The following is a 25,610-nucleotide window of genomic DNA, read 5'->3' as shown; positions in this document are numbered from 1 at the left end:
TGGATTTCACATTTCCCTTGCAATCTTCGTTTACAGGCATTTCTGAATGACCAACCTACCATAGCAAAACACTCAGAGGTGCAAATCTTCTGAAAGAAGTGCAAATGCCACACTTTTACTTGGAAAAATGGAAAAAAAATAGGACTTATTTAATATATCTGCCGAGCATTTAAAACTGCAGAAAGCACAGGAAATACTTTTGGTGTATGGGAATGTGTGGTGTTTCCAAACTACAAACATTGTTTTTAAAATTTCCCCGGTAGTGGTGAATTATATGAGACCACGTCCATCTAAGGAGAGCTTGTTTAACTGGCTTGTGGTTCTGGGGCTCGTTCAAACACTCTTAAACAAAATAAAGGGAATGGATGTAATAACTTCTTTATGGAAAGGCCATAAAAAGGTACAGGGCCATGTAAACAAATTGGGTCATTTACTAGATGTTTTAAGTGATAGATTTGCAATCCAAATTCAGGGGTGTATATTAGGTTTTATAGGACCATGACCATATTCTACCCTAAAAATGAGATTACAAGCTTATTTTTTGTTTGTTTTTCTTTAGTGCATGGAAACCCATTATTGCCATATTATACTGTAGTTTGAAAACATAAGATTTTGAGCACTTGCATTTATAAAGTTTGTTCAACTTTGGAAAATGGTTAGAGACCCATGCGTGAAAAATTGAATTGACCTGTTTTTTTGGTAGCACTGGGTTCTGTTCAAGGAAAATAAGATGATTGAAATTGAAATTTTCCTTCTGGGCTCAGACATGTCTAAACTAATTGTAAAATAATTGTTCTGGCTTACAAGAGTAGACTCATAACTACGACTATGTAAAGTAGAAATCCAACAACAGTTATGATTTACAATGACTGTAACTCTGCCAATCTCGTAATAAAACCGCTATTATAACCAACCTACTGTGACATTCGTCTTACTTGAGACGTAGATTAAAAAAAAAAAAAAAAGCTTCTCCCCAGTTGTCTCTCTTCAGAGAGCCACTTTATTACACTAGGATATTAATATACCTTCTCTGAAATGGGTACAGGGTTGTGCCAGGACAGTCTGACAGAGGGAGGGGGCGGTGGGAACGTACGCATGCATGGTGCGTGCATTGTGGTGATGACCGGTGGCGGTGGCGATTGAAGTGAAGAAAGGAAATGAAATAATTTCTATGTTGGTACCATAGCATTTATTCATTCTGTAACTTATCTCAGTCAGGGTTGGCTCACTTGGCCTTAAAGGAAGTAGATTGTGTAAGAAACCTCAGTAAAACTCAATGAGCCTTTCTAAGTTTTGAAAACTGATGGCATCATACCATACTGGCAACTTTTACGTGTTACTGCTGGAAGTTTGGCAGCGGAAATAACTGCTCTAGCTTCACAAGCCTTAAAAAACAAGGGACAATGGTGGATATTATAGTTTTTGTGTAATTTGTGACTTGCCATTTCCTTTTTTTTTTTTTTTAATGAGTAACTTAGGGCTAGATGGCATTAAGTCTACGAAAAACCTAAGCTCTGCCTTTCAGTTGGATTCTGTGTGACCTTAAAAACAGCAATTCACATCCTTTTGCCTTCGTTAGCCCTTCACCCCTTTTACACGGCATGCAGTTCTGCATGGTTATATACCACGTGAATGAAAACTCATCACACAGAGGTGACTACCACACAGTGACACCAGTACCTGCCTGGCTCCGTGAGGCAGGGCGGGAGATGTGACGCTGAATCGGACTCAGTCCCTGCCTTTAAGTAGTTTATAGCGAAGTGGGGAGAGAAGACATGGAGCTGGCTATAATACAGAATAAAATACAGTGCTTGGTGGGAATTGAGGGAAAAGCAAAATCATTTACAGCAGAGCCATTAGTCAACACTTAGGAAAATTGTCCGGGGAGACTTCCGTTTTGAGCAAACGTGCCTGGAAAGATGAGTGACCTGTGTTGCATGTGGAATCGAGGGTACGGTGGAGTGGATTGTAGGAGGAGATGGGGGCCTGCCATAAATAGGGACAAGGAAGGGAGTCCGGGAAATCCATGCAGTCAGTCCAGTGTGGTTTGTTCTGACTGAGACTTAAGAAATAGATTCAGTGGGCAGGTGACTAGAAATAAGTGACACACAAGGAGGGACACTGATGTACTACTTAGGCTTGACTGACTAGGAGAGCGATTCTGCGCACTTCAGTGTAAACGCCGATGTTGGCCTTCCCGCCCAGCGATTCAGGCAGCCACATTATGGATGAAATCGGCGTCCTTGTGGTGTGTTATAGCAGGTGGAGACAGCGTGAAGGCTGCTGAAAAGTGAGGAATACAGTTAGAAGGAAAAGGAAATCCCTCATTTGTGGCCCAGAGCCATGAAGAGGAGGCAGGCAATAAAGGGAGGGGGAAGCAAGAGAGAGAAATGACAGAAAAGGGTGGGGGGGAGGAAAAAAAAAAGGAGAAGAACCTTAAGGCAGAGGGAGGAGGGTGCCAAGGAAAGAGAGAGAAAAGTCAAATAAATTGGCCTGCAGAATAAAATATAGCAGAGATTCAAGAAGGCGGGAATCGATGAGTAAACAGCTTCTGATTTTTCAATGTTGACCAAAAACAAAAACGAGATAAACAAACCCCTTCAGTGTAATGCGGGGTATGGACATGGGAGGAAGAATGGTGATGTACTAAAGGGAAAAAGTGAGACGTAAAGTTTTTAAGGCTTTTGGGTAAGTTTTAGTTATGAGGGAAGCAGGTAGTGAAGTGACTCCAGGATGGAGAGAAAGAAAGAGGAAAGAAGCATGTTTGTTTACTTGTTTGATGGGTTCGAGAGAGATCCAGAGGAGATGAAAAGGTTCAATGTGTAACAGGAGAGAAGACTTCTGGGCCGGAAATGTCCTTCAGTTGCTGATGGAACACAGGAGAAATGGTGGCAGAGCATTAGGCAACATGTCCAAGTATTGCCGAAAGAACTGGAGCGTCCCTGGCAGAGATGTAGGAATTAAGTTTTGGAGGAAGGACACATCTTGACCAAGTGGGAAAGTGACAGGAGATGCAGGAAAAATGCTAGCCATGGCTCCCTGCCAGTGGGGTCAGAGAAGCCCCGATCAGGATGTTCTAGTCCTGCCTAATGTCTCAAGTAGAAGGCGTCGATAACATGAGAGGCAAAATAACAGAAGTAGATGTTTTTGCCTAGAGGATGACCAGATGGTAAGTTTTGGGATATGGAGATGGAGGAAAGAGTGGGGCCGGTAGGCAGAGATTTACACATGCACTAGCAAACAATAATGATGGGGAAGGGACACATGGAAGAATGCGTGTTAAGAAGGCACGCCTAAACCAGAGTGAGTAGGGACTTTTAACCTGTCACAGAGCTGCAGAGGTGTCAAAAACAACCATGGACATTCAAGTGAAATGATCGCTTTAATGCCCCTTACTTTATCTTTCTGGTGCTGATGCCCTTAAAGTGTGCCCTGAAAAATCATAAAAAGTGGGGGGAAATCTCTGCATGCCTCTGGGATCTCTGCTGTGGAAGCTCTAGCATCTGTTGCAAGCACTACATGGGTTTTTTTCTTTTATTTTGTTTTTTTAAAGATTTTATTTATTTATTAGAGAGAGAGAGAGCATGAAAAGGGAGAAGAGGGAGAAGCAGGCTCCCTGTGAGCAGGGAGCCCGATATGGAGCTCAAACCCAGGACCTTGGGATCATGACCTGATCCGAAGGCAGACACTTAACAGACTGAGCCACCCAGGCACCCCATTTTGTTTGGTTTTTAATAGCTTTTAAAGCCACCTAGAAAATTGTTGGAGGTGGGTTCAAGTTATAGCTATTGTTTGCTCAAGAGAAGAATATACCTCAGCATGTGTATTCCACTCTCCCCAAAGAGGCTGTGTTCTGAGTACATTTGCAGGGTAAGGATTATGTGTGCTCCTATCACGGGGAATCTTTTATGTTCCTATAATCATTGGCAACATGTACTTGGAACTGGTTTGTTGAATAACCGTGACTATTGAGCCTTGATCCAAACACTTTATTTTTGCTTCTCCTGAATTTTATTGAGCAGGGGAAGTCTTCCCCTATCCCAGGATGGATATTTCTGCAAGACATGGTTTTTCAGCTCACCCTGAAGAGATACTGAGTTCTAGAGTGGTTTCAAATGGGAACATCCTCTGATTTAGAAATTAGATGGCCCCGTCCTTTGGAAAGTAAGACTCCAAATGTGACAGCTTTGGACCTCTTCACTACCTACCCAGGCCTGCTGCTGAGTGGAGCTTGTCTGGGAAAGGAGCTGGGGTGGAGGGAGCGGGAGGCTTGATGTGTCTGAGGGATTCAGCATTCATGGAACAGCTCCTGGCCATTTCCTTTGAAAATCTTAACTATCCGCTTTGGTGTCTCGGTACCTATCCTCTTGGCCCTGCGGTGCCATTCTAGCATCCAGTTACCCATCTGTTTCGAGGACTCCCTGTGTCTCATGGCTGGGCTTGCTCTCAGAGCTCCAAGTCTGAGAATGCAACTTCAAACGCATAGTCTTTGTTCTGCTTAAATCTCATGCCTTCACAAACATTTAAAATGTGTAATAGAGAACATGAAACAAGCACAGAATTATCGTCAAGCTAATGAATGAAAATATTTCTATTTTTGAGTCAAGTAATTATCTTTATGTTTGTAATTTCTGCGTTCTCACTGTCATCACCCCAGGCCAGGTGCGGATGACCTAAACTGTTACAAACATGTCCTTGTTCTTCCTTAGAAGGCTTTTCCCACGCCTTCCCGCCCCTGATGGATCATGCAGTAGAAGTTGATGCAGAATAATCATCCTGTAGTAGAGGTCTCCTTGTGTTTACTCAGTGCTTCTCAAACTTCACCTGGGGGCCTTATTAAAATGCAGGTTCTGATTCTGTGGTGGTTGGTGGGGCCAGGGAATTTGCATTTTAGCAAGCTGCCAGCTGGTGCTGCTGGGCTGAGGACCAGACTTGGAGTAACAAGGGCCTGCTTGGGTGTTCTCAAGTCTGCTGTGATCTCACCTCAATCTTTCCAGTAAAAAGATTGCACAAAGCTGATCTCTCCTCACCACAGAGAAGACTCCATGACTCTGCCCTTGCAACTCTTTTAACCAAGAAGTCAGTTCAATCCAATAAACATCGAGTGACTTGTGTTCCAGTTACCATGGCGCATCCTGAAAACAGATAAACAAAATGTAGTTTTGTGAGTACTTGGTGTCGACAATCAATGTGGCTTTTCATACACTAGAGATATACTTAGAATGCTAAAGGAACCCAGAGATGTTCCCTATCGCGGTCATGAAAGGCTTCTCATGAGGCCATCACTTGAGTTGGGTCTTGAAGGATAAGGAGAGTTCCCTAGAAAGGAAGAAGGTTCTAAGCAGAAGGCATAGACTTGTTAGAAAACATGAAGTCTATTGAAAAATCAGCTCTATTTGGTGGGAAACAAGACTGAAAAAATTATTCACCGATTGTGAAGGACTCTGTCTGACACACTAAGGAGAGTGTTTAGGCGTCATGTTACAGGTCCTTGGGAGAAGGCTACATGCTCTCTGCACTAGCTCCTTCATGGTAGTAGCCTGTCTTTTCCTCCATTCTCATATTCTTATACCTGCAACAGATCAGGTTGAATGATCCGATTTGGGTTTTGTTTTTTTGGTTTTTTTGCTTTCAAAAAAAGAAAAACGTACATTAGGATGATTGTAAAATACAGAGAAGCTAGAGGCAAGGACACTGGTTTGAAGGCATTGGCAATAGTTCGGCTATCAAATGATGAGTACATGGACCAGTTACTGCGTGTGGGGAGATTGGCAGGGTAACCATCACCTTCCCTCGCTCTGCATGTTCAAAGCTTACGTGTATTTAAGGTCAGCCCTACTGGTGCCTCCTCCACAAAGCCTTCACGTTTCTCTCAGTCTGGCATGTCTACCTGGTCTAAACTCCCAGAGTATTACAGAATTTACCTCTCTCTATCTTAAATTCTAGTTCTGTATGTGTCTTTTCTCTCATAATTTTCAAGTGTCAGAGAGTAAAATGTTGACTAATCTTTAGCTCAGTGTCCCATTAGGTGGTAGGACTTCTAAGTGAAGTGAAAACAGCCCACTTAGATCCAATACAGCCAGTTCTGTTGTAGTGTTGACATCTGGTCTCATAGGGCATCGTTGATAGGCCCTAAAGAAGTCATATGCTTTATTTCACAACCGAGGGATGTAACTGATGTCTGGCTTCATTTTGAGGAACTAAAAGGGGATACACTGGAAGGCCTCTTCATCTTTCTGCTTAGACTGAGTAAAATGAATGTACAAAGAACCTTATTAGCAAAATTATAGTGATGACTGCTTAGAATGTTATTTCCTCAACAAGAAAAAGAAATGTATCATTTCCAGGAAAATTATTTCTAAACAGGGAACTTTGTGATTAATGTTTATTGCAATCAGTAAGAAAAGCATGACCATCAAAAGTCCATTATCAACAGCTTTAACTAATTTTTGTTTTGAATTATTTCCTCCTTCTGTTCTTTCTAGTGAATGTGAGATTTATCCTCATGTGCTTTCTTATTTTCAGTTTGGTTTTCCTTTTTTTGCTTTGGGGTTTTGAGATTGACAACTGTGATTTATCCCCTGGAAGGCAAAAATCTTGAAAAAGTCATTATTTCCAAAAATCAGTCAAGGAATGTATTTTTTTTCCCTTGGAAATAAAGTCGATTTTCTCAGCTCTGATCATATGAGATTATGGGCAAGTAGTCCTTAGTTCTGGCATGTGGACAAAACAGAAGCAGCCCCTGGAGAGAGAGAGTTCAAAATTCATGGCAGTAAGCACATGTTCAGTATGCCAATATTTATGGTGTCACAACCAAATTAAAACCATACCCTCTGCTATTTACATAAGGACTGTACCCAGACTGCACAGGGCTGTGCCCACGTTTCTCAGTAGACTTAAGGCAAGAGAGTCATTCAGGACTCTTGGAGACCAGACTATTTATTTTCACATTCATTTTATTTGTCTCTGTGAGGGAGAGTGAATTGTCTTCACTTATATTAGTTTTGAAGTCATCCAGAATTAGCAGGGGTGAAGACTGGCTTCTGTAGGCAGTGAATTCAGGCAGTTGCATCCTGATCTTCTTAGTTCCCATGCTGGGGGAGTGAGATGTATTGGTTACTGACAGTGAACACTGATTGCTTCTTAGATAGATGGGTAATTCTCAATCTCTCATTTCTAGTGTCTTACTCTTGCTATTAGACAACTGGGGTTTCACCCATTTGGAAAAAAACAGACGCACATACTTTGGTACTTTTGGTAAGAAGACATATTTTATGTCTTTATATGGCAACTTTTAAAGTAGTACCATCTGGCAAGATTTTTAAGAACAGTAAAGTTTCAGAAGCATTGTTGAGTATACATCTCATTTCTTTACTTCTACAAGACAAAGATATCTAAAAATTTAAATTATAACATATGATGTACTTGCATAGCAATGTAAGGGACAAAGATAATACAAAAGCTACAGTGGGGAGCAGGTTTGGTAGGAGGTAGTGAATCACATTTGCTGGTAGAGATGACATTTGAGTATGAATGTGTTCTTTTTTTTAAGATTTTATTTATTTATTAGTGAGAGGGAGAGAGAGAAAGAGAGAGCACAAGCAGGGGGAGCGGCAGGCAGAAGGAGAAGCAGGCTTCCCGCTGAGCAAGGACTCAACACGGGACTCGATCCTAGGACCCTGGGATCATGACCTGAGCCAAAGGCAGAGGCTTAACCTACTGAGCCACCCAGGCGTCCCAGAGTGTGAATGCATTCTTAATGACCCTTTTGAAAGTCCTAGATTCTTCCCACATTCCTTCTGATTCTACTTTAGTTGAGACTCTAGTCTAGAAACAATCTGGACAGGAACCCAGTTGCTGGGATGTCTTAACATAGGTTGGCTCTTTGGCTTTTTGGGAGATGGTCATATAACCATCAACTCATCAAGCGGAAGTTTTTCACAACTGGTGCAAGTGGCGATCTTTTGTGCAAGGGGGGAGGCTTTCTCATTTATAGGATAAAATAATTTTTTATGAGTAACTCTCATGTGAACAAATGAAGCTTGACTATGTAAATCTTTCTTTTACGATGGGATAGAATCCAAGATATTAAAGAAGTTATTTTATTTTTTGAGTTCAGTAATTTAAACATTGTGCTTAGGCTCTTTTTTGGTACTCCAAACATTTATTATTAAGATTTTCTTTGGTGTTTCCTTAAAAAGACAAAATTCAGCATGTTTTCTTTGCGATTGTCTTAAACACACACAAAACAGAAAACAAACTTCACTATTTTTTTCCGACTAATTATTCAGTTGTTTTTATGCCCACAAATTTTTAAATGATTGCAGATTTTTCACTCATCTTTTCATGTATTGTTTTGGTGCTGGAAAAAAATGTTTAAATCCTCTGTGTGTTTAAATCTGGGATTTAACTAGATTAATAAAAAATACCAAGGAAATTTCTTTGGTTGTGTATTAGAAAGTTGAGGAAGATCACTGGCTTTTGCAGTTCATTAGTGGGTCAATTTATTGAATGTTTAGTGTTAGGTATTTCATTTATCAGACAGTGCCTTAAGCACTGGAGAGAATTGGCCTATGCTGTTTACATTCTCGTCTTGCTGCCAAAATTGATTTTTCCATTTTGTATGTGACTTAGGGCTTTGTACTGCAATAGATGCCAGGTTAAAGAATAGTTTCTATCTTAAAGCATGATTGGATTGTTTCAATGCTATCAATAATTTTGGTGAATAACAAAAAATACACTTTCAATAAATGTCCTTGAAGATTTCTATTTGATTCTCTACACAGTAATGAATATTGATATCAACCTCAGTGATAACTGACAATAAATACTATGTTTCCTAAGAAACTTGGCAGCGTCATCGTATGTCTGGGTGTAATAGCTAACCTGTAATTTAGGATAACTCCATCATTATATTGTGACTTGAGATTCTTTGTTTCTGACTGTTTCATGATTTCTTTTATAATGGAAAATATCCTGTTCATTTAAGTGCAAAGAGGATGTTGGCAAAATGAGCTGTTTAGTTGAAGCTCTAGGAAAAGTCTTAAGTATTTGAAACACCCGGTATTTTAAAATCCAGCAGATTCATCCTTTTGCCTAAATATATAATGTCTTATGTTATAAACAGGACATTTTTTGTTTCGTTTCACTGTACATATTAAAGCAGGTTACACAGCAAATAAGCTAATGTGGCCAATCGTTGTCATTTTGCTATTTTGGGAAGGAAGTCTGAAGCAGAAGAATATTCCTGGGGGAAGGATTTGGTTATTTGTTTTTGTTTTTGTTTTTCCTATCAATTTAGACATTTCACTGGCAGCCTCTTTGCCCTTAAAATTTATACTTGAAATGGCCCAGAGATTTTAAATGTGGGGCATTTTAGGGGCCTGAGTACATTTAGGAATGATTTGCTTTGCTCCTTGGTGCAGTGAGTCTGCAGTAGAAAGCAAGGATTTTAATCTTTCCAATTAGATGGAGTGTGGATCTCCAGGCTTAGATTTTGGGTAAACTGAGAAAGACTTTTCTCTGGCTAGATTAGTATCACAAGACTAAGACTGGCTCTGGTATAGAGGCAAGCGTTGCCTTCTTTTCATTATCATATACCATTTGAATTGTATTTGATAGGTTAGTATCATGATATTCAACATGAAAACCGCTTAGCAGTCCTGGTTAACTTAGGCCCATTTGTTATAATGACATATCAGTTGACATTTTTATTTTGACATTTTTGCCAGTTTTTATCAATTTGTAAATTTTGCATTTCATGAAATTTTAAAGTCATTTAGCAATTGAACAATTATAAACATTTCCAAGATCTATGTATTTGTAAATGTAAGTAGGATTTTTCCAACTCAGCACTGCTTTTCAAATGTCTTACTGAATTGTAGGAGAAGGGGAAAAAGGCAAAAAAAACCCCACCAAAAACCCAAAAACAAAACTTTTCCTCTACCCTTTTAGGTTCTGCTTATGTGTGAATTAAACTGACAAAAGACAGATTAATAGGAGAAAAGGCATACAGATTTTGTTAATATTTTAAATTTTATGTGCACAAGGGCTTCTTTACAGAAAGGAATGAAAAACTCAAAGTAGCAATTAGACTCGGGGGCTTGTATACCATTTTAACAAAGGGCTTTAAATTGTGGGAAAATTTACTGGCTAGGAAATATATGGGAGAGGGACGCCTGGCTGATTCAGTCGGTGCAGGATGTGACTCTTGATCTTGGGGTTGTAAATTCGAGCTTGCCATTGAGTGTAGAGATTACTTAAAAATAAAATCTTAAAAAAAAAAAAGAAATTTATGGGGGAAACTAATGGGAAATAAGGGTTATTTTAGTCAGGTCCGTTTATGCAGACTCATCTCTCTGTCTCCGATGATAAGGGTACCTCTCCTCATCCTGGTACTGGAAAGTGGGGGCAGGGGGAGGAGTTTATGCCACCTTTACAAAAGGAAGTTTATGCTCAGCTTTTAGGCAGGTAAGGGGAGGGCAAAGAACTTTTCCTGCATTTGATGATTCTCAGTTGCCTTAGGCTCAAAATAATCCTTTTGCTAAAGCGGCATATTTTGGGGTGGCATATTCTGTATCCCTTTGTAACCATGGGATGCAATACTTGACTTTTTCTAGTAGCATATATGGCCCAGGAAAAGGGACATGGAGGGTGCTGGTGGTGGGTGGGGATGCTGGTGCTCCTGTACTTCTAAGCAGAATTACTTTTATTTTCTGATCGGCTCCAAAAGTTGCTTTTATTTTCTGATCGACTCCTTCTTTTCCTGTAGGTAAAGTTGAAAGTCACAAACAATATAGCTTCTGCCAGGACTGGACCTATTACCATCTCAGATATTGCCTCAAACATGGCGGAGAGGAGGGGCAAGGAGAAGCAGTTCTACATCCTCATTTGTGGCATTCTTTTTTTTTTTTTTTTTAAGATTTTATTTATTTATTTGAGAGAGAATGAGAGAGAGCACATGGGGGGGGGGTCAGAGGGAGAAGCGGACTCCCTGCCGAGCAGGGAGCCCGATGCGGGACTCGATCCAGGGACTCCAGGACCATGACCTGAGCCGAAGGCAGTCGCTTAACCAACTGAGCCACCCAGGCGCCCCCATTTGTGGCATTCTTGATTTCCGTAGAAAATCAGAGGTCATTCTAGTAATACCCCGTTAGGAAATGTGAGGTGTTATGACTCATTTTATGTTGGCTTTGCAAAGTATAGAAAATTTCTTGGCTAGGAAGGAATTCCTTTTCAGACTGCCAGTCCTCCCCAACAATTCTGAATAGGTAGTTCTCTCTTTGCACATTCTTCTGGGTTTAACTGCTGTGTAACCTCCTAACCCCTCATTAATAATTTCCTGAGGCTGGTTTGTTATAAAGAAACATTGCAGCGCAGACAGTGTATGAGTGTGTGTGTGTGTGTGTGTGTATGTGCGTGTGTGTATGTGTGTGTGTGATTACTCCTTAATGACCAACTCAAATGGTATTAATGCTCTGAAGGAAGAAACAAGTGAGCATTAGATTCTTCCCCATTAGTGTGCATATTAATCAAGGAGATCACACCCTTAGGCAGAAGGTAATGAATGCTTTTTAACTTCTCTTCATTATTCAAATTAAATGGCTCATTTTCTATATTGTACACACATTTAAATGGCTTGAGTATTTAAAGGAATAATCATGAATCTTTCAAAGGCTTCTTAATATTAGGATACCGGAAAATAAACTTGTCTCTTTTTGATTCTTAACAAGAACAAGAAATCACCAAGGAACTGAGTGTGTGCAGAGATGGGCATCTGGGCTTCCAGTCTTCTCCACTGTCTGTAATCTGTTCTCACCTTTCTCATATTTCAGCTACACATACCATCAGTGAATTTAACACTGGTCCCATGGTGGCCAGTCGACTAATAAACCTCCCACGAGAAATGCTGTGAATTATACAAAGTTGTTGTTACTAATGGGATACAGGGTGGTGATCAAAACGCTGTCTCCTCCTGGGAAAATGGTCACCCTGCACCGTGAAGTGAAAAAGCCGGGTGGAAATAACATTTTAAATGTTTTTATGTATGCCCACAGAAATGTTTCCATGTATGTAGAAAGACTAGAATTAAGTATGCTAAAATGTTATTAGTATTTTATCTACAGGTGCTGTAGGGGAGCCATGGGAGTGTTGATACTCTGCTTCCTAAAATACGTTTAGGCTTTGCTAAATTTTCTATAATAATCTTCTATTACTGCTATCCTAGAAACAAAGCTGTGCAGTTTTTAAGCCTAATTTGAACAGTGAGGAAGGGGGGCAAATACAAACAGTAGGTTTTTCTTCTTTTCTAAAGGAAAGCACCTAAAATGCAAGGCTTGTTTTTAGAAGCCTAGGAGATGGCATTCTGAAAGGTGGCCCTTTGGGGTTAAGATTTAAAGTTGGCTCTTCGTTTATCCCGGAGGCTAGCTGTGGATGCAGTCAAAGCAAAAGACTGTTGCGGCCGTCGGTGAGGAGAGCCATCTCGACAATTATCTATGTTGTTTTTGGCACTTGCAAGAAATGTTGTTTTCACAAGACCCAAGAGTTTTGTCTGGGAAGAAAGAAGATAGCTGCCAACATTTGGCACCATATGGGGTTTTCTTCTTTTTTCTTTCCTTTTTTTTTTTTTTTTCTTAAAGCTTAGTGTGTAGTCTGTACATCCTGCTCTTAAGCCTTAAAGATCAAGAAAATATTATGGGTTTGTTGTGTTTTTTTTGTACACTTGTTGGAAACATCTGGAACATGCCATTAGGTTGCACACCACAGGTTTTGTTTACAGACAAGTGTGTGATATAAACCATGAAAAAAACCCCCCAAATCAAACCCTGCTTTCCTTTGCAGCTGCCTTCTGCAGCGCACTGTGATCCAGGGTCTGTATTGACCATACACACTCTTGCTAATCACATTTAGTGAGCCTGATGGATTGAGAAACCATAATGACTAAGTACAGTGTATCCTTCAGACATACCAGCACCTGGTCCCTTATTGAAATCAGGCAGCTTCTGCCAATACTGCATTCACCCTGGGACTGCGTGCTTGTATGCTTTGCAGTATATAAGCTCATCTGTTCTGTGACTGCCTTTTAGCAAATCAAGAATAAAAATTATTTCAGGGGTGCCCGGGTGGCTCGGTTGGCTGAACGTCCAACTCTTGATTTCAGCTCAGGTCATGATCTCGGGGTGGTGAGATGGAGCCCTGCGTTGGGCCCCAACGCTCAGGGGGACTCTGCTTGAGATTATCTCTCTCTCTCTCTCCCTCTGCTTCTCCTGTGCCCGCCACCCCCCCACCCCAACATGTGCTCTCCTGCTCTCTCTCTCTCAAATAAATAAATAAATCTTAGGAAAAAAAAATCATTTCAAACTCCAGGTATAGAGCAGGTAGGAAATTCTCTTCTAAGGAATACTATTTTGTTTTTGGAAGAAATACTATAGTCTATTTCTGACACTAAACTTTCAGTTAAGGGAATGGAATAAAAGACTAATAGTGAAGACTGTTTTTTATGCCTGTGATTGAAATTATATCTCGACTGAGACTCTCATTTTGGGATATCACCCCTCATCAGTTCATCTCAAATATAAGTAATGAAATAAGTAACGAATAAAAGAACCAAATAAACAAAAAACACAAAGTAACAAAACAACATAAATGTTTTGTTTCCCGAACCTCTCTTTTTTTTATACTGCTCTTATCTTTCATCGCAGTGCCTTCACTTTGATGTTTAATTATTATGGTTCCATGTCTCAAGTGAAAACTTCTGTCTGCAGAGTCTGGAACCCCTCAAAGTGCATTGACCCCTGAGACTAGGGCCATCTCAAGGGAGAACTCTAAATTAAAAGGGGGTTTTGAGTAGGGAAGTATATTTGGAGCTTTGAGTAGGGAAGGAAGTATCAAAGCAATGCTCTGTATGAACTGTGGAGGGTAGGGGGTACATCCATGGTAGAAGGTTGGGGGGGTACAGCTGTGTATCTATACGGATCCATAATAGGAGATCGCTAGTCAGGGGCTTGTGTGCCTTCCTGCTGTTTTTTCCCATTGGTCTTCTGTCCTGTTTACTTCCATGTGGCAAGAATCCTAAGAGACCCGAGGGCGATTCCTTTTGTCCATTCTGCTGCCCTCCTTTCCTTACGCAGTTTAAGATTCCTGATGATGACTCATTACCACTGTGCTACTAGGGAGCCTGAGCGGCTGTGCACATGCGCGTTTCTGCGTCCAGCCTTCTCAGCTTTGGAACTGACATTATTCTGGCCCTCTACCCTCTTCACCAAAGTAATTTTAAAGATTGTTTCAAGCATTCTGAAATAAAGCGGAAGATGTCTTTTTAATACTTTTGTTCTGGAAATTTTCAGGGCTCACAGAGTCTTTAAAAATATGGGGAACATGCCCTGGGAGCAATTTAAGTATGGTCTCGTGGAGCCCTCCTTGCCTTGTTTTCTCGGAGGTGAAGTCATTTTCTTAGTCACGGAGGTCTTGGCAGCAGGGCTAGAACACAAGTGTAGCCCTCAGTTCTGGGCTCCGTTGGTCTCATCATGACATGCCTCGTAGTTCAGGTTGTCTTGATGATAAATAGGTGAACTCTTGAGAAAAGGCAGGAGCTCTTCTTCCTTCAGTGCCTTGGCAAGTTTTGAGCTCACTTGTTGCTCAGAAAAGGGATTTGTGGCTTTAAAGAAATACCATGCTCACTAAATGAAGAAATAATACCAAGGTCATTTGTCAAAACAGGTAAAAACTTTGCTCTGGCATACTCTGTTTATAATTTTCATTGATAAGCAAATGAAATCATCTTGGGTGAAATATTGTAGAGTATACTTTAAAATGGGTTGGTCCCTCTTTCTCATTCATACAGTTTGTATTTCTGGATGGTTTATTTACCATATACTGTAAAACCAGAGCTACTATTTTTGCTTCAATCTGAGAACATATCCAGTATTCTAAATGGTAGATAAGGAGACATTTCAGCATTTCACTTGAAATTTCTTGATTTTTTTTTTTTGACATTTTTTTTAAATTTTTTTATTGTTACGTTAATCCCCATACATTACATCATTAGTTTTAGATGTAGTGTTCCATGATTCATTGTTTGTGCATAACACCCAGTGCTCCATGCAGAACGTGCCCTCCTCAATACCCATCACCAGGCTAACCCATCCTCCCACCCCCCTCCCCTCTAGAACCCTCAGTTTGTTTTTCAGAGTCCATCGTCTCTCATGGTTCGTCTACCCCTCCGATTTCCCCCCCTTCATTCTTCCCCTCCTGCTATCTTCTTCTTCTTTTTTTTTCCTTAACATATATTGCATTATTTGTTTCAGAGGTACAGATCTGAGATTCAACAGTCTTGCACAATTCACAGTGCTTACCAGAGCACATACCCTCTCCAGTGTCTATCACCCAGTCACCCCATCCCTCCCACCCCACCCCCCACTCCAGCAACCCTCAGTTTGTTTCCTGAGATTAAGAATTCCTCGTATCAGTGAGGTCATATGATACATGTCTTTCTCTGTTTCACTTATTTCACTCAGCATAATACCCTCCAGTTCCATCCACGTCGTTACAAATGGCAAGATCTCATTCCTTTTGATGGCTGCATAATATTCCATTGTATATATATACCACATCTTCTTTATCCATTCATCTTTTTTCTCTATATCTTTTTGGTCAGAGGTGACCAGTACTGTAGGACTCACAGTACTCCTTTTTGCATATTCTGTAGGCTGTTTTAATAGGCAGGACATAACCTACTTTATCCATTTTTTCATAAATATAATAAATGTTCCAAGAAGAAATATCAAAGCATCCAACAGGAATGATAAATATTACCAACCAAATATGAGAAGAAGGCAGAATATGAATTCTGATTTCTTAGTGTTCAGCAGTTGATTTGGGTGAGATGTGGCTAGCTTGTGGCAGCAGAGGGCTGGAATCCTTCTGATAAGAGCTGAAGGGTTTCAGGAGTCATAGTGAACTCATGAGTGGTTATCATAACAGAGAGAGTGGGACTCTCTATTGGATTTTTCAGGTTAGAATTGAAACTAAACTGCTGAGTCTGTATGCAAAATTCCTAAGGTGCTTTTTGCAAGATTATGAGTTGTTCTGCATCCTCCCGGCCAGATGAGTAATTGCTCTGTCAATCGGCCCCTGCAATTTCATTTGTACAAGGTCATTGCTTCCACTCCTTGAACTATACTGTCACATTAAGGGAGCATGGCCTCTTAAGGGAGATGGGGCAATCTCTTTAATTAACAAACTCATAAATTTATCAGGTTTGTCCCTCCCTGCTTTGAGAAAAGAGATAGCAATTGTTTAGTTTCTATAAATTGTTTTTTTTTTTCTTTCTTCTTTTATATCTCTGGTTTTTGATTTAGATTTTTGTGTAGGAGAAAGCATATTGATGTCTTACATTTTCCTTATGGAGATTTTATATATATATACACACACATACACATATTATATATGTCTTGAACTACTAGGAAATATCTAGACTATTTGTTTATTTGTCTAGGGGTAAATAGGATGTCCCCTATTCATTTATTCATCCTTTTATTTAAAGATTTTATTTATTTATTTAAGAGAGAGAAAGAGAGCGAGCGAGCAGGGGAGGGGCAAAGGGAAAAGCAGACACCCCGCACCCCAGCAGGGAGCCCCACATAGGGCTGATCTCAGGATCCCGGGATCATGATCTGAGCCGAAGGCAGGCGCTTAACCGACTGAGCCACCCAGCCGCCCTTCATTTATTCTTTCAACAAATATTTACTGAGCATTCATTACTTATGCAGCAGAATACTAGACACGGGATACAGCAATGAACGGGACGTACAACACCTCTGACCTCGTTGAGTTTACATTCTAGTGAGGAAAGGAAGATAAGTAGCATACATAAAGTGTTGGTATGATAGAACATGATCAGTGCTGTGTATAAGGAGATAGGGAGTGTGTGAGGTTAGAGAATATTGTTGCAGTTTAAAGTAAGTCCTGGCCTGGGCCGGGGGGTGGGGGGTGGAAATCCACTGAGGTGACTTTTTTTTTTTTGAGGTGCTTGACATCTTTATTGCTTTGGAGGTGGGACAGGTGCTCAGGAGCTCTTGGTGCGGCGGGCCCGTTTCCAATTCACTATCACAGGCTTCTGGCGGCGTGGGATGGCGCGGATCTGGGCGGTACTTGTGCTTGCGGATCGTGTGCCTGATGCTACCGGGGGTGGGCAGGGCCTTCTTGTGGATGGTGGTCCGCACGGAGGAGGTGGCGGCTTTCCGTGGGCCAGCTCTCCGCCTCATGACCACCACCACACCTCTGCCGTGGGCCTCTGGCTCCATAGCCACAGTCTTGCGGTGCATCAGCCCGTTATAGCGAAAGGAGTTTCGAGGCCTCTTGTAATGGGCCTCGGTGCTGTATGCCTGCTTGTTCCTCTTGCTCCGAAAGCTGGAGCCACTCCGCACGATAATCCATTGCAGGTGGGTGGATGGGGCCGCAGCGCCTCTCACTGCGGCGCCCGGAGTTGGAAAAAGCCTTAGAGCTGAGGAGATGGGGGAGAAGGCCTTGCAGGCAGAGCCAGTGGGAGCGGCAAGGCCCTTAGAGAGGAGTGTACCCGGAAAGATTGGCAACAGCTGGGTAGCTGGAGCGAGGTGAGCAGAAGAGCGATGCATTTTGTAGGGAGGATTATTTCTGCTTGCTTGGGGTTAGTCTATAGGGGAGGAAGGGAAGAAATGCCATCATGGTGGCTTAGACCAGCATGAAGTAGGTACGCGGTCAGATTTTGGATATATTCTGCAGTGAGGGCTGTTAAGAGTTGCTGGCGGACTGGAAATCAGGAATTGTGAATGGGTTGTAAGGAGCAAGCCCCAAACTCTCACCTGTAGGTGGACAGGCATCTTGGTCTTTGGCCTGTTGTTTATGTCTTAAAAGTCTTCAGGCTACTGTTAACTTCTAACGAGGCACCAGTAGACGTGTGAATTGATTGTGACAGGGAAGGGCTGTAAAAGATACAAGTTGGTGATGGATTTTATTGTTCACTAATAATGATAAGTGATCGATGTATGTGAGTTTAAGATCAATAAAAGAGAAGGAAGCAAATGTATTGATTTGGAACAATATTACCAACTGCTTAGCTAAGTGGAAGAATGGCTTTTTTTTTTTTTAAACAAAGGCAGGTTATACTACAAGAAGAAATTCCATTTAATAATAAATATTGTTAACACTTATTAAGTGCTTACTCTACACCAGACATGCATTAATGTATGCTTTACATACATTAATTCCTTTAATCCTCACAAAAACAAAAACAAAAACAACCTGTGAGGGCAATTACTGGTATTATTCCCAGTTGAAGGAGAATGTAAGCCATTTGGCCAAGGTCAAGTAGCTGATCAGGAGTTCCAGCAAAGACTGTCTTGGTTCCAAGGTGCATGCCCTTAATCATTACATTATACTGCTTCCAATAGCTGCTTTAATTTGTTAGAACTACAGCTCTAATTGGGTTAGATGCTGAGCAGACTTGCTCAGCTTATGGTCACTTCTTAAATGTAGAGAAGTCATTGAGGGCCTGGAGCTTTTGTCTTGCCAACGCCACATATTTATTTTAAGGGAAAGTCTGGATGTTTGGGATAAAAAGAATCCATAGAGGAAGAAAAGGCAGAGTGTGAGAATATGACTTACGGAAGGCTGGAACTGAGTTTAAATCGTGGTTTACCTACTTGTTAGGTACGGTACCTTAACTTAGTCACTCAACCTATCTGAGCACCTGAGTCTCCAATTTGTAGAATTTTGAAACAAAGAGCTACCTCACAGGGTAACATTAATGAAACTCCTAGCAAAATGTCTGGTCTACTTAATAAATTTTACTTTCTTCACCCATCTGTCCAGCCAGTTAGGCTGAAAATGCACATAGGGGTTTCTAAAAATAACATTGGTTAGGATGAAAGAAAGAAAAGGCTTAATGTAGGGAGGCCAGCAAAATAATACGATGTGGCTCCACAAGAGAACAATAAAGAAATAATCTGCGTGCACTGACTTAGATCAGTGCTTGTCAGACTTGAATGTTTATTTGAACCTCCCGGGATCTTGTTAAAATACAGATTCTGCTTCCGTAGGCTTGGGGTGGGGCCTGAGAGTGTGTGTTTCTAACATGCTCATGTGATGCTGATGCCGCTAGTCTGTGGATCACACTTTGACCAGCAAGATTTATCAAAATAGATTTACGAACTACGTTGGGAAGTTAAAGTGACTAACATTCGATTCGGCATCAGTGAGACAGTTTTCCCGAGCTTCTCAGAGATGAAGTGAGCTGTGTCGTAAGGTGTATTTCAGTCACTGCTGATCTGTACTGTTGATATATCCAAGACTCCGGAGGTTGAGCCAGACTTGCTTTTTATCTTACCCATTGGTGCCAATTAACCTTAAATAGAAGTGGGTAGAGCATTTAAACATTATTGGTTAGAAAGGTTCCTGGGGGAAGTGATTGAGTTTCTCTGGACTGTGAGACCACTAAGCACAAATGTTTTAGGGGGAATTCACTCACCGAAAAAGATAATCAGATTCAACGACTGCTAACGTTCACTTTAGCCTTGTGATGAGTTTTTATGTCAAATGCTTAGAGTGATAATCTGAGATCTATATGGTGTGTGTCTAAGCCGTGTTACTAAGTGGAAATATCGGAATTTCCTAAGAGTTTTAAAAGGAAACCGTTCACTGTATTCACAGTCATGTTCACTTGTTTGTTCTGTAATCATAATATTGTAATTATTCATATACACACACACACATGCATACCAGGTATTGTGTACCTGCATTATGCTGTTCTTTTAATTTATTTTTACCAGCATTTTTTTTTTTTTGACCTGAAATGGTCATGGTAATTTGTGCACTTACTGTTTTCCAGAAGTTTTCAAGCTTTTGCCTTCTAAGTTACTAAGAAATGTAAACACTTAGGGCATTGTTATCGACCATAAATACATTCTTCTTTATTCCTCAGCATTCAAACAGCTGTAATGTTACTAGAAAAAAGTGCCTATTTATGGAAATGTGTTTTCTCTCCTCCTGCTGAAACTTAAAGGCTTATTTTAAAGTATTTCTAGAGCTGCCACCTGTTAAATGATAGTGATCTTATGCTTTGTAGATATTTTTATCATGAAAGAAGATAAGCTAGAAAAATAAAGTACATTCGATGTTGGAAAGTGTCATAGACTTTTTGAATCCTGTTTGCATTGAGCCGGTGGACCCTCCTATTCTGGCCAGCCTTCAGGAGTGCCTGTGAGCACAAAGGAATGGCATGTATTTATACTTGTGTAAATAAGATCCTGTATACTTTCCACTGAGAACATGCAGGCAGCCCTTTTATGGTCAACAAGGGGTTTTCCCTCTGGCCTTTAGGGAGACCACAGGGCTAGGTATTCAAGCGTGCATTTTTGATATCATACAGAAGAATGATTTCACAGCTGGTTCCCTTTCATACAGTCTTAGAAATGATTTTGTTAAACTTGCCTTTATTCATTAATAAGTCATCCAGGAATGTATGAAGGGTTTTATATAAAAAGTCCAAGTTTTTTTTGTTTGTTTGTTTTAAGTTAACCTCTGTTTCTGTTCAATTTTTAGTTTTCTTTAAGGAGTATAGGGTATCTTCTTTTATCACTTAAGCAACTTCACGATTTGTCTTTGATGAAGAGTCTCATGCTTTCACATATCCAAAAAATTATTAACCAATCTGAAAGTTGAAAGAAGGATAATGGGTGAGTAGTTTTAGAAAACATCACTGAGGGGCACCTGGGTGGCTCAGTCAGTTAAGCATCTGACTCTTGATTTTGGCTCAGGTCATGATCTCAGGGTCATGAGATTGAGCCCCATGTGGGTCTTTGCAGTGAGCGTGGAGCTTAAGATTCTCTCTCTTCCTCTGCCTCTCCTCCACCCCACTCCTGTGGGTGCACTCTCTCTCTCTGTCTCTCAAAAAAAAAAAAAAAAAAAAAACTTGAAAAAAACTTAAAAAAAGAAAACATCATCGAGTAAACACATATTTGATATTTTGTTTTGTTTTTATTTATTTTTTTTTAAGATTTATTTATTTATTTATTTGACAGAGAGATAGCGAGAGAGGGAACACAAGCAGGGGGAATGGGAGAGGGAGAAGCAGGCTTCCTGCTGAGCAGGGAGCCCGATGCAGGGTTCGATCCCAGGACCCAGGGATCATGACCTGAGCCGAAGGCAGACGCTTAACGACTGAGCCACCCAGGTGCCCCTGTTTTGTTTTTAAAAGATTTTATTTTTAAGTAATCGCCACACCCAACATGGGGCTCGAACTTAGAACCCCAAGATTAAGAGTCAAACACCTCTCTGATTGAGGCAATCAGGTGCCCCTATTTTGTTTTGATTTGACATTATTTTTTAATAGCAAATAATACTAACATCGAGCATAATTACATTTTTAAACTGATTAATTCTAGAAAATGATAGAGCTAATAATAAGCTCCCCTCTTTCCGTTAGCACAGTATTCCTGTGAGAGGTGGTTGGATGTCCAGCTTTGAATCTAAGATTTTCTCTAGAACTACCGAGTAGAGTCTGTTGAGAGACATTAATTTTTCATGGCTGTTGGCTCTCATCCATTTTCTCATTTGTAAGAGAACAACTTCATTTTTAGTCATTTTCTAGAAGTTGTTCAACTACTTGGAAAACATTTTGAATAGCACTATTTATAAACTTGTCTTTCACTCATCCCAAAGACTTCTGTCCATCCCTTCAGATCTCAGCTCATTAATCCTTACATTAGTATAGACCTCCCTGTTAATTCACTATTCAGTATTCCTTGAGAGCCAACTAGGTGTTAGGCCATGTGTCCTCAGTCTTCTTGGTCTCAAGATCTTTTTATACTTGTGAAGACAATTGAAGATGCCAAAGGGCTTTTGTTTGTGTGGTTACATCTATTAATACTTATCATATTAGAAATTAAAACTGAGGAAGTATAAACATATTTATTTATTCATTTAGAAATAGCAAATTCATTTAGAAGTAGCAGTGATAAACATATTAACATTAACATGATTTATGAAGAAAATAATTATGTTTTCCAGAGTAAAAACAGTTAGTAAGAAGAGTGGCATTGTTTCACATTTTTTGAAAATCTCTTTAGTGTCTGGCTTGTTGGAAGAGAGATAAATTCTCATGTCCGCTTCTGTGCTCACTCTACTGTGATATCACATATTAAGTAATCTCAGTAAAACTTGACTGCATACTTACGGGAAAATAGCTTTGATCTCACAGACCCCCACAAAGGTCTTGTGGACAGACTCCCAGAGGTTCCTAGAGCACACTTTGAGAACCTCCCGTCTGGGGTGTAGACCAGTATACAAAGAGATACCAGTCCTGGCCTCTGTGGACCTGGAGTTTATTCTCCTAGTACTGAGCATTTTCCTTCTTAATTAGAACTTTTAACTCTTTTACTACAGTGAAGTCACTGAGGGGCAGAGATTCTTTGTTTCTGTTTCTTACTCAGTGGTTTATTTTTCTGGTTTACATTATTAAACAGTTATTGAATGGATAAAATCAACTGCTCATTAATGTTGAAATATGTTTTTTAATCCTACATTTAGAGCATTCACTTTGCTAGCATAGACGTGATGTGATTCCAAAATCTTAAGGAAGACCAGTTTAAGTCTCCCTGGATTAAATGTGTACTTTTTATACTTTTTCAGGGTACCTGGGGATATATACTGAAATACTTAGGATGGAAAGGCTATATTCAAACTAGAAAATAATTGATTTGATGCAATAATGGGATGGTTTCTGTTGCAGTTCAGTGACTGCAGATCAATAATTTGACTCCTTAAATGTGTATTTTTAGTTCTTTACATTGTTCGCCATTATAAAGGCCTTTCATATGTGAAGTAACTATCTGAATTGTTAATTGTTCTAGATATAATGAGGAAATGAGAAAATCACTTCTTTTTCTATGCATGTGATTGTAAGTAGGGAACAGTTCTAGAAAGTACTGTTGCAGAACAACTGCAATTGTTTACCAGTTTCCAGTCAGCTACTTTCTTTCCGGTAAGTCACTAACAGCTTTATATGTTGTAGCGGTTCCATCTTTATTCTCTTTTCTGTCAACATGAAACTGGGATCAGTGTTAACAGTGTTATATCATATGGGTAATATCTAAGAAGTAAAGTTTCTAGTGGAAGGATCAGAGTTAGCAATCAAAATTATTATATAATAAGTTTCTAGAATTAATATTTCTTAGAAGGATGTGTTAATTCCATTTCTTCTGAAGGTATGTCGGTTTTTGTAACATATTTTTGAAAGGTATTTTATTTTAAAAGGCTACAATTTAAATATACAATGATAACATATTTTCTTCCTGTATTTCATTTGGCTCATGAGACAACTCTGAAGTGAACTCCTCATTGCCATTTAAATGAAAAATACCTTTTCTTATATATGAGGTTTGTACAGACTCATCTTTTCAAGCCCTCTTTTATGAGCCTAATTTTATTTTTTAGGTTTATGAAAGAAGATCCAGTAAATGAGAATAAGACCTTGCTGATTGTAGGATTTTCTTTCATGTAGGGTTGAACTTGCTTGTTATTTCTTGTTTCTATATATGACTCACTGAGTTATTTTTCTAGTGAATTCACGTTGTTCATGATGTCATGATGTTACAAGTTTATGCACATGTTGTTTGTTGTATAATGTAAGTTAAGACAATATTTGGAACCAGAAAACAAATGTAACTTTAAGTGGTGATGTAGTAACCACAGTGAAGATTGGAATAGTGTGTGGGACTTGGTGTATCTTTGAGCCTAAATAATGATATATAAATTAAATACCAAATGATCTTCAATTAAATAATTATGTAGGCCTAGACTTTATTCATCCAAAGCCTGAAAGAGAGGCCATTATATAGTTTGGGTAAATTTGTGGGTAGTACCGAATCACAAATCCCAGATCCTAAAGGGGTGTATTCTGTATTGGTTTGACATTTACTTAAGAGAAAATATAATATTTGGGGGCGCCCAGGTGGCTCAGTCGGTTAAATGTCTGACTTCGGCTCGGGTCATGGTCCCAGGGTCCTGGGATTGAGCCCCGCATCAGGCTCCCTGCTTGGCGGGAAGCCTACTTCTCCCTCTCCCCCTGCCTGCCACTCCCCCTGCTTGTGATCTCTCTCTCTGTGTCAAATAAATAAATTATATAAAAAAGAAAATCTTGGGGCACCTGGGTGGCTCAGTTGTTAAGCGTCTGCCTTCGGCTCAGGTCATGATCCCAGGGTCCTGGGATCGAGCCCCACATTGGGCTCCCTGCTCAGCGGGAAGCCTGCTTCTCCCTCTCACATTCCCCTGCTTGTGTTCCCTCTCTCGCTGTGTCTCTCTCTGTCAAATAAATAAAATCTTAAAAAAAAAAAAAGAAAATCTAATATTTGATAGTAATGCAATCATTACCTCAAATCAAATTTGATTTAAAAATTTAAAACCCATTATATCTATTCTAGTGTCTAGAATATTTTTCTTTTTTTAAAAAAATTTTATTTATTTATTTGACAGAGAGAGACACAGTGAGAGAGGGAACACAAGCAGGGGTAGAGGGAGAGGGAGAAGCAGGCTTTCCACCGAGCAGGGAGCCCGATGTGGGGCTCGATCCCAGGACCCTGGGATCATGACCTGAGCTGAAGGCAGACGCTTAACAACTGAGCCACCCAGGCGCCCCTAGAATATTTTTCTAAGCAGCAAAAAGTATCATCAAATAAACTATAGTTATGTTAATAGTTTGCTTATATTATTTATAATTTCCAGATTTTTTTCTTTTGAATAAAAATGTTGAAAATTTACTGCAATAACTACTTTTAATACTTTGTTACATAGCTTTTATAACTTTTTCTACATATTAATATTTATGCATTTCAAATTATTTTTTACAAAAATGAGACCTCACATGTATGTTATTTTTCTAATTGAAGTATAGTTGACACACAATGTTATATTTGTTTCATGTGTACAACATAGTGATTTGGCGAGTTTATATGTTATGCTGTGCTCACCCCTAGTGTAGCCACCATCTGTCACTATACAACACAATACAATACAATTGACTATATTCCCTCTACCTTTTATCCCTGTAACTTATTCATTCTGTAAGTGGAAGCCTGTATCTCCCACTGCCTTTCATCCGTATTGCCAATCTCCCCCCACCTCCCTACCCCCTGGTCACCATCGGTTTGTTCTCTATATTTAGGGGTCTGTTTCTGCTTTTTGTTTATTTGTTTATTTTTTTTAGATTCCACATATAAGTGAAATCATATGATATTTGTCTTTCTCTGACTTACTTCACTTAACATAATACCCTCTAGGTCTATCTATCTTGTCACAAATGGCAAGACCTCATCCTTCTTATGGCTGAGTCATACTCCATGGTATGTATATGTATATATATACCACATCTTCTTTATCTGTTGATGGACACTTCTGACAGTGGGTTAATATCCAAAATATACAAAGAACTTATAGCTTTACACCAAAAAAAAAAAAAAATCCAATTAAAAAATGGGCAGAGGACCTGAATAGACATTTTTCCAAAGAAGACATACAGATTTGCCAACAGTCACATGAAAAGATGTTCAACCTCAATAATCATTAGGGAAATGCAAATC

At 39.8% G+C, this 25,610-nt stretch overlaps 1 protein-coding gene and 1 pseudogene across 1 annotated transcript in view; one reads left to right on the top strand and one right to left on the bottom strand.

The window, feature by feature from the left end:
- The window catches only part of PDGFC (platelet derived growth factor C), a 200,749-nt gene that overhangs the window by 11,236 nt on the left and 163,903 nt on the right, over nucleotides 1-25,610 (top strand). The gene's annotated exons all lie outside the window — the stretch shown is intronic.
- Nucleotides 17,066-17,633, bottom strand: LOC118521523 (large ribosomal subunit protein eL28 pseudogene; annotated as a pseudogene).

The sequence above is a fragment of the Halichoerus grypus genome, chromosome 3 (assembly GCF_964656455.1).
Source record: "Halichoerus grypus chromosome 3, mHalGry1.hap1.1, whole genome shotgun sequence".
NCBI lineage: Eukaryota > Metazoa > Chordata > Mammalia > Carnivora > Phocidae > Halichoerus > Halichoerus grypus.
This window is presented reverse-complemented; position numbering and strand designations above follow the sequence as displayed.